The sequence below is a fragment of the Orcinus orca genome, chromosome 4 (genome assembly GCF_937001465.1).
Source record: "Orcinus orca chromosome 4, mOrcOrc1.1, whole genome shotgun sequence".
Taxonomy (NCBI): Eukaryota; Metazoa; Chordata; class Mammalia; order Artiodactyla; family Delphinidae; genus Orcinus; species Orcinus orca.
This window is the reverse complement of record NC_064562.1, coordinates 48,601,766-48,612,722: the sequence shown is the minus strand read 5'-3', so window position 1 is coordinate 48,612,722 and position 10,957 is coordinate 48,601,766. Positions and strand designations below refer to the sequence as shown.

Here is a 10,957-nt window from a genome sequence, read left to right as displayed (position 1 = left end):
TGGATATTATTTCTCTTTCTCATTCATTCATTCATTTAACATATATGATTCAAGGCAGATTTTCTCACAGGAAAACTGGTAAAGTATCAATAAAAGGAATATGTTCTTGGATTTCATAAATCCTTACCCATTATTTTTTCTTCACTTCAAGTTCTCAGGTAATCTGTAGATCCAAAATTATGCAGAGTTGGGACAGGAGGTGGTTTTGTGCCTCAACCTTTTTACTTCTTTATTTGAAACATACAAAAAGTAAGCCTAATTAGGCTCTGGCAGGTGCTACCAGGGATGCTCTCTCTTTCCTTAACACTCTCTCCCTCTTTACTGCCTCTTCCTCCCAGAGTCCCTGCCTTAACGTCGACTGGAAAGCACCACCCCATTCTACAGTAGTTCATTGCTCATTCATTCATAGAACACAAATTTATTTTAGGTGTCTATTACGTGCCTGGCACTCTTTTGAGATTTGAAAATAGAGCAGTGAAAAAATCAACCAGGTTCTTTTTTGTGTCTTTCAAGTTTTACAGTGTTCCACTGTAGAAGGCAGTCTGCCTAATTTCTACTGGTTCTGTAGATGTGTGTCTTTAAGAATATGACTTCTGCTGACCTAAATACTTTCTATTATCACATGAGGAGGATTAATTTCTATTCATATGTTATGGTTCCTTTAGCACTTTCCTCAGCTTTCCTGTATCCTTTCCTTCTTTTAAGTTTTGATATCTTCGTAAAGTTTTCTTCAATATATAGTGATTTCTTCTCCTGGTTTTAGAGCACTTACTGTCTTGTCTAGCTTTATCCAGAAGAAATATAATGGCCACCTACTAAATTTTAAATATTCTAGTAGCCACATTTTTTTTTTTTTTTTTTTTTTTTGCCGTACGCGGGTCTCTCACTGTTGTGGCCTCTCCCGTTGTGGAGCACAGGCTCCGGACGCGCAGGCTCAGCGGCCACGGCTCACGGGCCCAGCCTCTCCGCGGCATGTGGGATCTTGCCGGACCGGGGCATGAACCCGTGTCCCCTGCATCGGCAGGCGGACTCTCAACCACTGCGCCACCGGGGAAGCCCTAGTAGCCACATTTTTAAACGTTTTTTATTTTTATTTTTTTGGCCATGCTGCGCGGCTTGTGGGATCCTTGTTCTCCAACCAGGTATCAAATCCTTGCTCCCTGCAGTGGAAGTGCAGAGTCCTAACCACTGGACCACCAGGGAATTACCTCCAGTAGCCACATTTAAAAAGTAAAAAGAAACAGGTAAAATTAATTTTAATAGTATATTTTATGAAACATGAAAAAGTTATTTCAAAGTGTAATCATTATAAAAACATTAAGAGATTTTAATGTTTTTAGTACTGCATCTTCAAATTAGACTAGCCGATAGACCTAGAGTCTGTCATACAGAGTGAAGTAAGTCAGAAAGAGAAAGACAAATACCATATGCTAACACATATATATGGAATTTAAGAAAAAAAATGTCATGAAGAACCTAGGGGTAAGACAGGAATAAAGACACAGACCTACCGGAGAACGGAGTTGAGGATATGGGGAGGGGGGAAGGGTGTGCTGTGACAGGATGAGAGAGAGGCATGGACATATATACACTACCAAACGTAAGGTAGATAGCTAGTGGGAAGCAGCCGCATGGCACAGGGATATCAGCTCGGTGCTTTGTGACCACCTAGAGGGGTGGGATAGGGAGGGTGGGAGGGAGGGAGACACAAGAGGGAAGAGATGTGGGAACATATGTATATGTATAACTGATTCACTTTGTTATAAAGCAGAAACTAACACACCATTGTAAAGCAAATATACCCCAATAAAGATGTTAAAAAAAAAATTAGACTAGCCACATTTCAGATGCTTAGTAGCCGCATGTGTTTAGAGATGACCGTATTGGACAGTACATGTCTAGTTATTCATTTAGCATATTCTACTACCTTGATACTAAATTTTAAATAAAGATGGGTATGGAAAGAAGGAGAGATACTGTGCTTTTTTTTTTTTTTTGGGTTTGTTTTAGAAACTTTTCTAAATCTTCCTAGTCCTTTAGTTCTTTCTCTCTTCACTAAGTCATTATCTCATTGCTCTTTCTTTTAGATTAAGCGGGACAAAGATTAAACTGTATTCTCTCTCTTTTTAGTAGTGTTTGCCATCTTTTGGTTGTTCCTGGAATTGGACTATTCTAAGTTCATCCACTCAAACAAGTTTCCCCTTGAATTTAAAGGAGAATCCCAGGAAATGAATGTAGTTTTTATAATTAATCACCAAAACCCTTTCCAGCTTAACATTTCTATAATCTGTGATTTCATATGAAGTTTTAGTTATGATCCCCAATTATGCAATGAATGTAGAATTTTAAAATGTTTTCAAGCGGGAAGAGATTAGTGCAAGGCATTTAAAGATAATTCCCGACCCACCATTCACTAAGTTTTTGAATAATATATTGCTTGCAGAGAAAAGTAGTTGAGACTATTTTGCCAGTTAAATTAGTGAAAAATGGGTTAGGAATGGAACAGTTCCCATTTATTATAAATCAGTATAATATAACAGGATCCTGTCGTTCTGAGCTTATCACTCCTAGGGAAGAGGTTGCCACACATGTGATAGGCACCTAAAATAATGAATAGGTGGAACAGATTGACATAGAGTTCTTAACTCTTAGAAGTATAGTAGTACAAAACCTGAATGCTCTTTTATAAAGGGGTTAAGGCATATAAGGAGCTGCTAGTGAATTTTTTCAGAAACCCTTAGTGGAATACTACTTCTGTGATTTTCTTATAACATTATTAAAATACTTTTCCCAGAAATCAGATAGATCCTACAGACTGTATTCAAGGCAGTTATTAGGCACTGGGCAAGGCTGTATTTTTTCCAAAAACATTTTTGGGAAAAAATGTATAAACAATTAAAAAAATCATTAAGGTACTATGGAATAGTGCATATTTTATTGCTGTTTGAAATCATTCCACAGAGACAGTGAATTTTGAATAAGGATGTTTCTGAGCCTATACTTAATCTCTTTCTGGGACTTTGACATAAGAAGACACTTTCAAAAGCTGTACCCCGATAATGTAATCTGGTATTTGAGAATGAGATGCACAAAAGCTCACATTTCATAAGGGCGACTACATCCGTGATATGTGCTACCCCAAACATTGCAGTCTCAAATGCACGCACAAAAGAAGAACCAATTTTCAGGGGCCTCCATCACCATACTGACCAACTGCTAGCCATCTACCTTTCCTCTCCTTTTCAGAATGACAGAAGGAATGGAATCAGAACCTGATACACCTTGCATCAAAGATTACTGAATTCTACCAAATTTCTGATGTTAAAGGAGAGACAGTTATCTGTACTCTGAACACAACAAGAAAAATGACCTTTTAGCTTTCAGTGATTGAAAATTTGAAAGTTACTGACAGTTCAATTTACTTTGCTTTTTAACTATGCCTTTTCATGCTGGTCAGACACAGCCTATGTATCTTGTTCCTGCAGTTGAATGGCTTTCCATTATCTTAATTAAATTTATTACAAAGGAGAGGGTTTCATGGAACAGCTAAGCTACAGGTGATTTATTGAACTATAACTCATTTTCTGGGAAATAAGTTGATTACAATTTCAATTTACCATTCTTCTTCTGAAAAGAAACTTAATGTTTTACCTTTTTGGAAGGAGAGTTACCAAATAATCATTATTTGCTTTTTTTTCCCTAACATCATTATTGGAGTATAATTGCTTTACAATGTTGTGTTAGTTTCTGCTGTATAACAAAGTGAATCAGCTATATGTATACATATATCCCCATATCCCCTCCCTTTTGCGTCTCCCTCCCACCCTCCCTATCCCACCCCTCTAGATGGTCACAAAGCACGAGCTGATCTACCTGTGCAATGCAACTGTTTCCCACTAGCCATCTATTTTACATTTGGTAGTATATATATGGCAAGGCTACTCTCTCACTTTGTCCCAGCTTACCCTTCCCCCTCCCCGTGTCCTCAAGTCTCTTCTCTACATCTGCGTCTTTATTCCTGTCCTGCCCCTAGGTTCATCAGAACCTTTTTTTTTTTTTAGATTCCATATATATGTGTTAGCATACGGTATTTGTTTTTGTCTTTCTGACTTACTTCACTCTGTATGACAGATTCTAGGTCCATCCACCTCACTACAAATAACTCAATTATGTTTCTTTTTATGGCTGAGTAATATTCCATTGTATATATGTGCCACATCTTTTTTTTAACATCTTTATTGGGGTATGATTGCTTTACAATGTTGTGTTAGTTCCTGCTTTATAACAAAGTGAATCAGCTATACATATACATATATCCCCATATCCCCTCCCTCTTGCGTCTCCCTCCCACTTTCCCTATCCCACCCCTCTAGATGGTCACAAAGCATGGAGCTGATCTCCCATGTGCCACACCTTCTTTATCCATTCATCTGTTGGTGGACACTTAGGTTGCGTCCATGTCCTGGCTATTGTATATTTGCTTTTTTTTTTTGCTTTTTTTAACCTGTTTGTTTTATGTAGAACCAAACTTACTTGCCTTGGAATATTACTTTTTACCAAGTTGATTTTATTAGAGTATAATTAACAAGTGTCAAAGAGAAGCTACTTGATTCGTTTTCACAGTAATTCAGAAGAAAAAAAAAACTGGGTTTGAAAATGAATTACTTTCCTCTAGAATTTTAGGTAAAATTTTAAGACCTCATGTGTTAAAATTAGTCAAGTTCTGTTATCTCACTGAACAGATTAACCCTCTTTTCCATGTCCTCTGTACTCCTCACAGAATGTTTGCCGCTCTTTGCATGTATCTGAGCCAGTAGCAGTGGGTTGTATAAAGCAGCTTCAACATCACCATAAACTTCAAAGAAATCATTTTTCTCACAACAAAGGCAGCTCTGTGCATGGCCTTAAACTGCCTGCCTGGAAAATGACTGCAATCTACAACTGCCAGGTCAATGTAGATGTTCATGTTAATTTTCCAAGTTGGGAAACAACATGCTTATTGTTAGGTGATAGAAACGTGTGAGAGATTAGCAATGAGCAACTTTACAAACAACGAATTGAAAGAAGCCTAATTCAATAAGAGGAAGGAAAATTTTGCAGTAGCCTCCCTTATCATTACTCTATTTTTTCTACTACTCAGAGAAGCTGAAGGAGAGGGAAAAATAGATCTGGCAGATAGTATTTCAGGGCTAGTTGCAAAGAGGGTAATGCACAAAAGGATCTTGTCTGGAGAGATGAGTACTGCATGTGAATGTTAGAGGCACTATGGATGTAAGGTATGAAGTTGCATTGGATTTATTTGTATTTTTTAAAAAGTAGGATAAATGATGATTTATAACGAGCATTTCAGTACACATGGTTTGACAATATGAACTTTAACTAAATGTAATGTTTTAAATAGGAGATACAGTCAGGAATGTGAAAAAAGGAACTGGAAGGACTCTCTTGTTACAAAATTTTATTTCTTATATTACCTTGATACTTAGAATAAATGAATGTCTTTTGGATTCAAAACAAGAACAACTCTTTAAAATATTTAGATAGGCTGTGTATTATTTTTATTTTATAGATTATACTGAATGCTATTTCCCTTTTTAATAAAAAGCCAACAAAAATGTTCTTGTCTTTTTCCTGTTTCTAAGACTTTCCTGGTTATTGGTTTCACCTTAGGAGCACACATAATCTAGCTTACTTTCCATGTTTCTTGCTTCTCTAGTCTTTAACTTAACTTACTTATTTTTTAACATCTTTATTGGAGTATAATTGCTTTACAATGTTGTGTTAGTTTCTGCTGTATAACAAAGTGAGTCAGCTATATGTATACATATATCCCCATATCCCCTACCTCTTGCACCTCCCTCCCACTCTCCCTATCCCACCCCTCTAGGTGGTCATGAAGCACAGAGCTAATCTCCCTGTGCTATGCAGCTGCTTCCCACTAGCTTTCTATATTACATTTGGTAGTGTATTCATATCAGTGCTACTCTCTCACTTTGTCCCAGCTTAACTTTCCCCCTCCCCATGTCCTAAAGTCCATTCTCTATATGTGCGTCTTTATTCCTGTCCTGCCCCTACGTTCATCAGAACCATTTTTTTTTAGATTCCATATATATGTGTTAGCATACGGTATTTGTCTTTCTCTTTCCGACTTACTTCACTCTGTATGACAGACCCTAGGTCCATCCACCTCACTACAAATAACTCAATTGCATTTCTTTTTTATAGCTGAGTAATATTCCATTGTATATATGTGCAACATCTTCTTTATCCATTCATCAGTCGGTAGACACTTAGGTTGCTTCCATGACCTGGGTATTGTAAATAGTGCTGCAATGAACATTATGGTACATGTCTCTTTTTGAATTATGGTTTTCTCAGGGTATATGCCCAGTAGTGGGATTGCTAGGTCATATGGTAGTTCTATTTTTAGTTTCTTAAGGACGGTCCATACTGTTTTCCATAGTGGCTATATAAATTCACATTCCCACCAACAGTGCAAGAGGGTTCCCTTTTCTCCACCCCCTATCCAGCATTTATTGTTTGTAGATTTTTTGATGATGGCCATTCTGACCATTGTGAGGTGACACCTCATTGTAGTTTTAATTTGCATTTCTCTAATGATTAGTGATGTTGAGAATCCTTTCATGTGTTTGTTGGCCATCTGTATATCTTCTTTGGAGAAATGTCTATTTAGGTCTTCTGCCCATTTTTGGATTGGGTTGTTTGTTTTTTTGACATTGAGCGGCATGAGCTGCTTGTATATTTTGGAGATTAATCCTTTGTCAGTTGCTTCATTTGCAAATATTTTCTCCCATTCTGAGGGTTGTCTTTTTGTCTTGTTTGTGGTCTCCTTTGCTGTGCAAAAGCTTTTAAGTTTCATTAGGTCCCATTTGTTTATTTATGTTTTTATTTCCATTTCTCTAGGAGGTGGGTCAAAAAGGATCTTGCTGTGATTTGCCATCCAGTGCTCTGCTTATGTTTCCTCTAAGAGTTTTATAGTGTCTGGCCTTACATTTAGGTCTTTAATCCATTTTGAGTTTATTTTTGTATATGGTGTTAGGAAGTGCTCTAATTTCATTCTTTTACATTTAACTGTCCAGTTTTCCCAGCACCACTTATTGAAGAGGCTGTCTTTTCTCCATTGTATATTCTTGCCTCCTTTATCAAAGATAAGGTGACCATATGTGCGTGGGTTTATCTCTGGGCTTTCTATCCTGTTTCATTGATCTATATTTCTGTTTTTGTGCCAGTACCATACTGTCTTAATTACTGTAGCTTTGTAGTATAGTCTGAAGTCTGGGAACCTGATTCCTCCAGCTCTGTTTTTTTTCCTCAAGTTTGCTTTGGCTATTCGGGGTCTTTTGTGTTTCCATACAAATTGTGAAATTTTTTGTTCTACTTCTTTGAAGAATGCCATTGGTATTTTGATAGGGATTACATTGAATCTGTAGATTACTTTGGGTACTTTAGTCATTGTCACAATATTGATTCTTCCAATCCAAGAGCATGGTATATCTCTCCATCTGTTTGTATCATCTTTAATTTCTTTCATCAGTGTCTTATAGTTTTCTGCATACAGGTCTTTTGTCTCCTTAGGTAGGTTTATTCGTAGGCATTTTATTCTTTTTGTTGCAGTGGTAAGTGGGAGTATTTCCTTAACTTCTCTTTCAGATTTTTCATCTTTAGTGTACAGGAATGCAGGAGATTTCTGTGCATTAATTTTGTATCCTGCTACTTTACCATATTCATGGATTAGCTCTAGTAGTTTTCTGGTAGCGTCTTTAGGATTCTCTATGTAGTATCATGTCATCTGCAAGCAGTGACAGTTTTCCTTCTTCTTTTCCAAATTGGATTCCTTTTATTTCTTTTCCAAATTGGATTCCTTTTATTTCTTTTTCTTCTCTAATTGCCATGGCTAAAGCTTCCAAAACTATGTTGAATAATAGTGGTGAGAGTGGGCAACCTTGTCTTGTTCCTGATCTTAGAGGAAATGGTTTCAGTTTTTCACCATTGAGAACGATGTTGGCTGTGGGTTTGTCATATATGGCCTTTATTATGTTGAGGTAGTTTCCCTTTATGCCTACTTTCTGAAGTGTTGAATTTTGTTGAAAGCTTTCTCTGCATCTATTGAGTAGATCATATAGTCTTTATCTTTCAATTTGTTAATATGGTGTATCACATTGATTGATTTGCATATACTGAGGAATCCTTGCATTCCTGGGATAAACCCCACTTAATCATGGTGTATGATCCTTTTAATGTGCTGTTGGATTCTGTTTGCTAGTATTTTGTTGAGGATTTTTGCATCTATGTTCATCAGTGATATTGGCCTGTAGTTTTCTATTTTTGTGACATCTTTGTCTGGTTTTGGTATCAGGGTGATGGTGGCCTTGTAGAATAAGTTTGGGAGTATTCCTCCCTCTGCTCTATTTTGGAAGAGTTTGAGAAGGATAGGTGTTAGCACTTCTCTAAATGGAATTCACCTGTGAAGCCATCTGGTCCTGGGCGTTTGTTTGTTGGAAGATTTTTAATCACACTTTCAATATCAGTGCTTGTGATTGGTCTGTTCATATTTTCTATTTCTTCCTGGTTCAGTCTTGGAATGTTGTGCTTTTCTAAGAATTCGTCCATTTCTTCCCGGTTGTCCATTTTATTGGCATATAGTTGCTTATAGTAATCTCTCATGATCCTTTGTATTTATGCAGTGTCAGTTGTTACGTCTCCTTTTTCATTTCTAATTCTGTTGATTTGAGTCTCTTCCCTTTTTTTCTTGATGAGTCTGGCTAATGGATTATCAATTTTGTTTATCTTCTCAAAGAATCAGCTTTTAGTTTTATTGGTCTTTGCTATTGTTTCCTTCATTTCTTTTTCATTTATTTCTGATCTGATCTTTATGATTTCTTTCCTTCTGCTAACTTGGGGTTTTTTTGTTCTTCTTTCTCTGTTTGCTTTATGTGTAAGGTTAGGTTGTTTATTTGAGATGTTTCTTGTTTCTTGAGGTAGAATTGTATTGCTATAAACTTCCCTCTTAGAACTGCTTTTGTTGCATCCCATAGGGTTTGGGTTGTCGTGTTTTCATTGCCATTTGTTTCTCGGTATTTTTTGATTTCCTCTTTGATTTCTTCAGTAATCTCTTGGTTATTTAATAGTGTATTGTTTAGTCACCATGTGTTTGTATTTTTTACAGTTTTTTTTCCTGTAATTGATATCTAGTCTCATAGCATTGTGGTCGGAAAAAATTCTTGATACGATTTCAATTTTCTTAAATTTACCAAGGCTTGATTTACGACCCAAGATATGATCTATCCTGGAGAATGTTCCATGAGCACTTGAGAAGAAAGTGTATTCTGTTGTTTTTGGATGGAATGTCCTATAAATATCAGTTAAGCCCATTTTGTCTAATGTGTCATTTAAAGCTTGTGTTTCCTTCCTTATTTTCATTTTGGATGGTCTGTCCATTGGTGAAAGTGGGGTGTTAAAGTCCCCTACTATGATTGTGTTACTGTTGGTTTCCCCTTTTATGGCTGTTACTATTTGCCTTATGTATTAAGGTGCTCCTATGTTGGGTGCATAAATATTTACAATTGTTATATTTTCTTCTTGGATTGATCCTTTGATCCTTATGTAGTGTCCTTCTTTGTCTCTTGTAATAGTGTTTATTTTAAAGTCAATTATGTCTGATATGAGCCACTCCAGCTCTCTTTTGATATCCATTTGCATGGAATATCTTTTTCCATCCCCTCACCCTCAGTCTGTATGTGTCCCTAGGTCTAAAGTGGGTCTCTTGTGGACAGCATATATATGGGTCTTGTTTTTGTATCCATTCAGCCAGTCTATGTCTTTTGGTTGGAGCATTTAATCCATTTACATTTAAGGTAATTATTGATATGTATGCTCCTATTTCCATTTTCTTAATTGTTTTTGGTTTGCTTTTGTAAGTCTCTTCCTTCTCTTGTGTTTCCTGCCTAGAGAAGTTCCTTTAGCATTTGTTGTAAAGCTGGTTTTGTGGTGCTGAATTCTCTTAGCTTTGACTTGTCTGTAAAGGTTTAATTTCTCTGTCGAATCTGAGTGAGATCCTTGCTGGGTAGAGTAATCTTGGTTGTCGGTTTTTCCCTTTCATCACTTTAAATATGTCCTGCCACTCCCTTCTGGCTTACAGAGTTTCTGCTGAAAGATCAGCTGTTAACCTTATGCGGATTCCCTTGTATGTTATTTGTTGTTTTTCCCTTGCTGCTTTTAATATCTTTTCTTTGTATTTAATTCTTGATAGTTTGAGTAATATGTGTCTTGGCATGTTTCTCCTTGAATTTATCCTGTATGGGATTCTCTGTGCCTCCTGAACTTGACTGTGTATTTCCTTTCCCATGTTAGGGAAGTTTTCAACTATAATCTCTTCAAATATTTTCTCAGATCCTTACTTTCCTCTTCTTCTTCTGGGACCCCTATAATTCGAATGTTGGTGTGTTTAATGTTGTCCCAGAGGTCTCTGAGTCTGTCCTCGATTCTTTTTATTCTTTATTCTGCTCTGCAGCAGTTATTTCCACTGTTGTGTCTTCCAGGTCACTTATCCATTCTTCTGCCTCAGTTATTCTGCTATTAATTCCTTCTAGAGAATTTTTAATTTCATTTATTGTGTTGTTCATCATTGTTTTCTCTTTAGTTCTTCTAAGTCCTTGTTAAATGTTTCTTGTATTTTCTCCATTCTATTTCCAAGATTTTGGATCATCTTTACTATCATTATTCTGAATTCTTATTCAGGTCCACTGCCTATTTCCTCTTTATCTGTTTGGTCTGGTAGATTTTTACCTTGTTCCTTCATCTGCTGCATATTTCTCTGTCTTCTCATTTTGTTTAACTTACTGTGTTTGGGGTCTCCTTTTCACAGGCTACAGGTTCGTAGTTCCTGTTGTTTTTGGTGTCTGCCCCCACTGGTGAGGTTGGTTCAGTGGGTTGTGTA

At 36.7% G+C, this 10,957-nt stretch overlaps 1 protein-coding gene across 1 annotated transcript in view; it reads left to right on the top strand.

Moving 5' to 3' along the window:
- The first annotated feature begins 5,072 nt into the window (after positions 1 to 5,072).
- The window catches only part of ART3 (ADP-ribosyltransferase 3 (inactive)), an 84,062-nt gene continuing 78,177 nt past the window's right edge, over positions 5,073 to 10,957 (top strand). The window contains exon 1 of the mRNA XM_033406501.2: positions 5,073 to 5,276. The gene's annotated coding sequence lies outside the window, so the exon portion shown is untranslated. The remainder of the gene's footprint in view (positions 5,277 to 10,957) is intronic.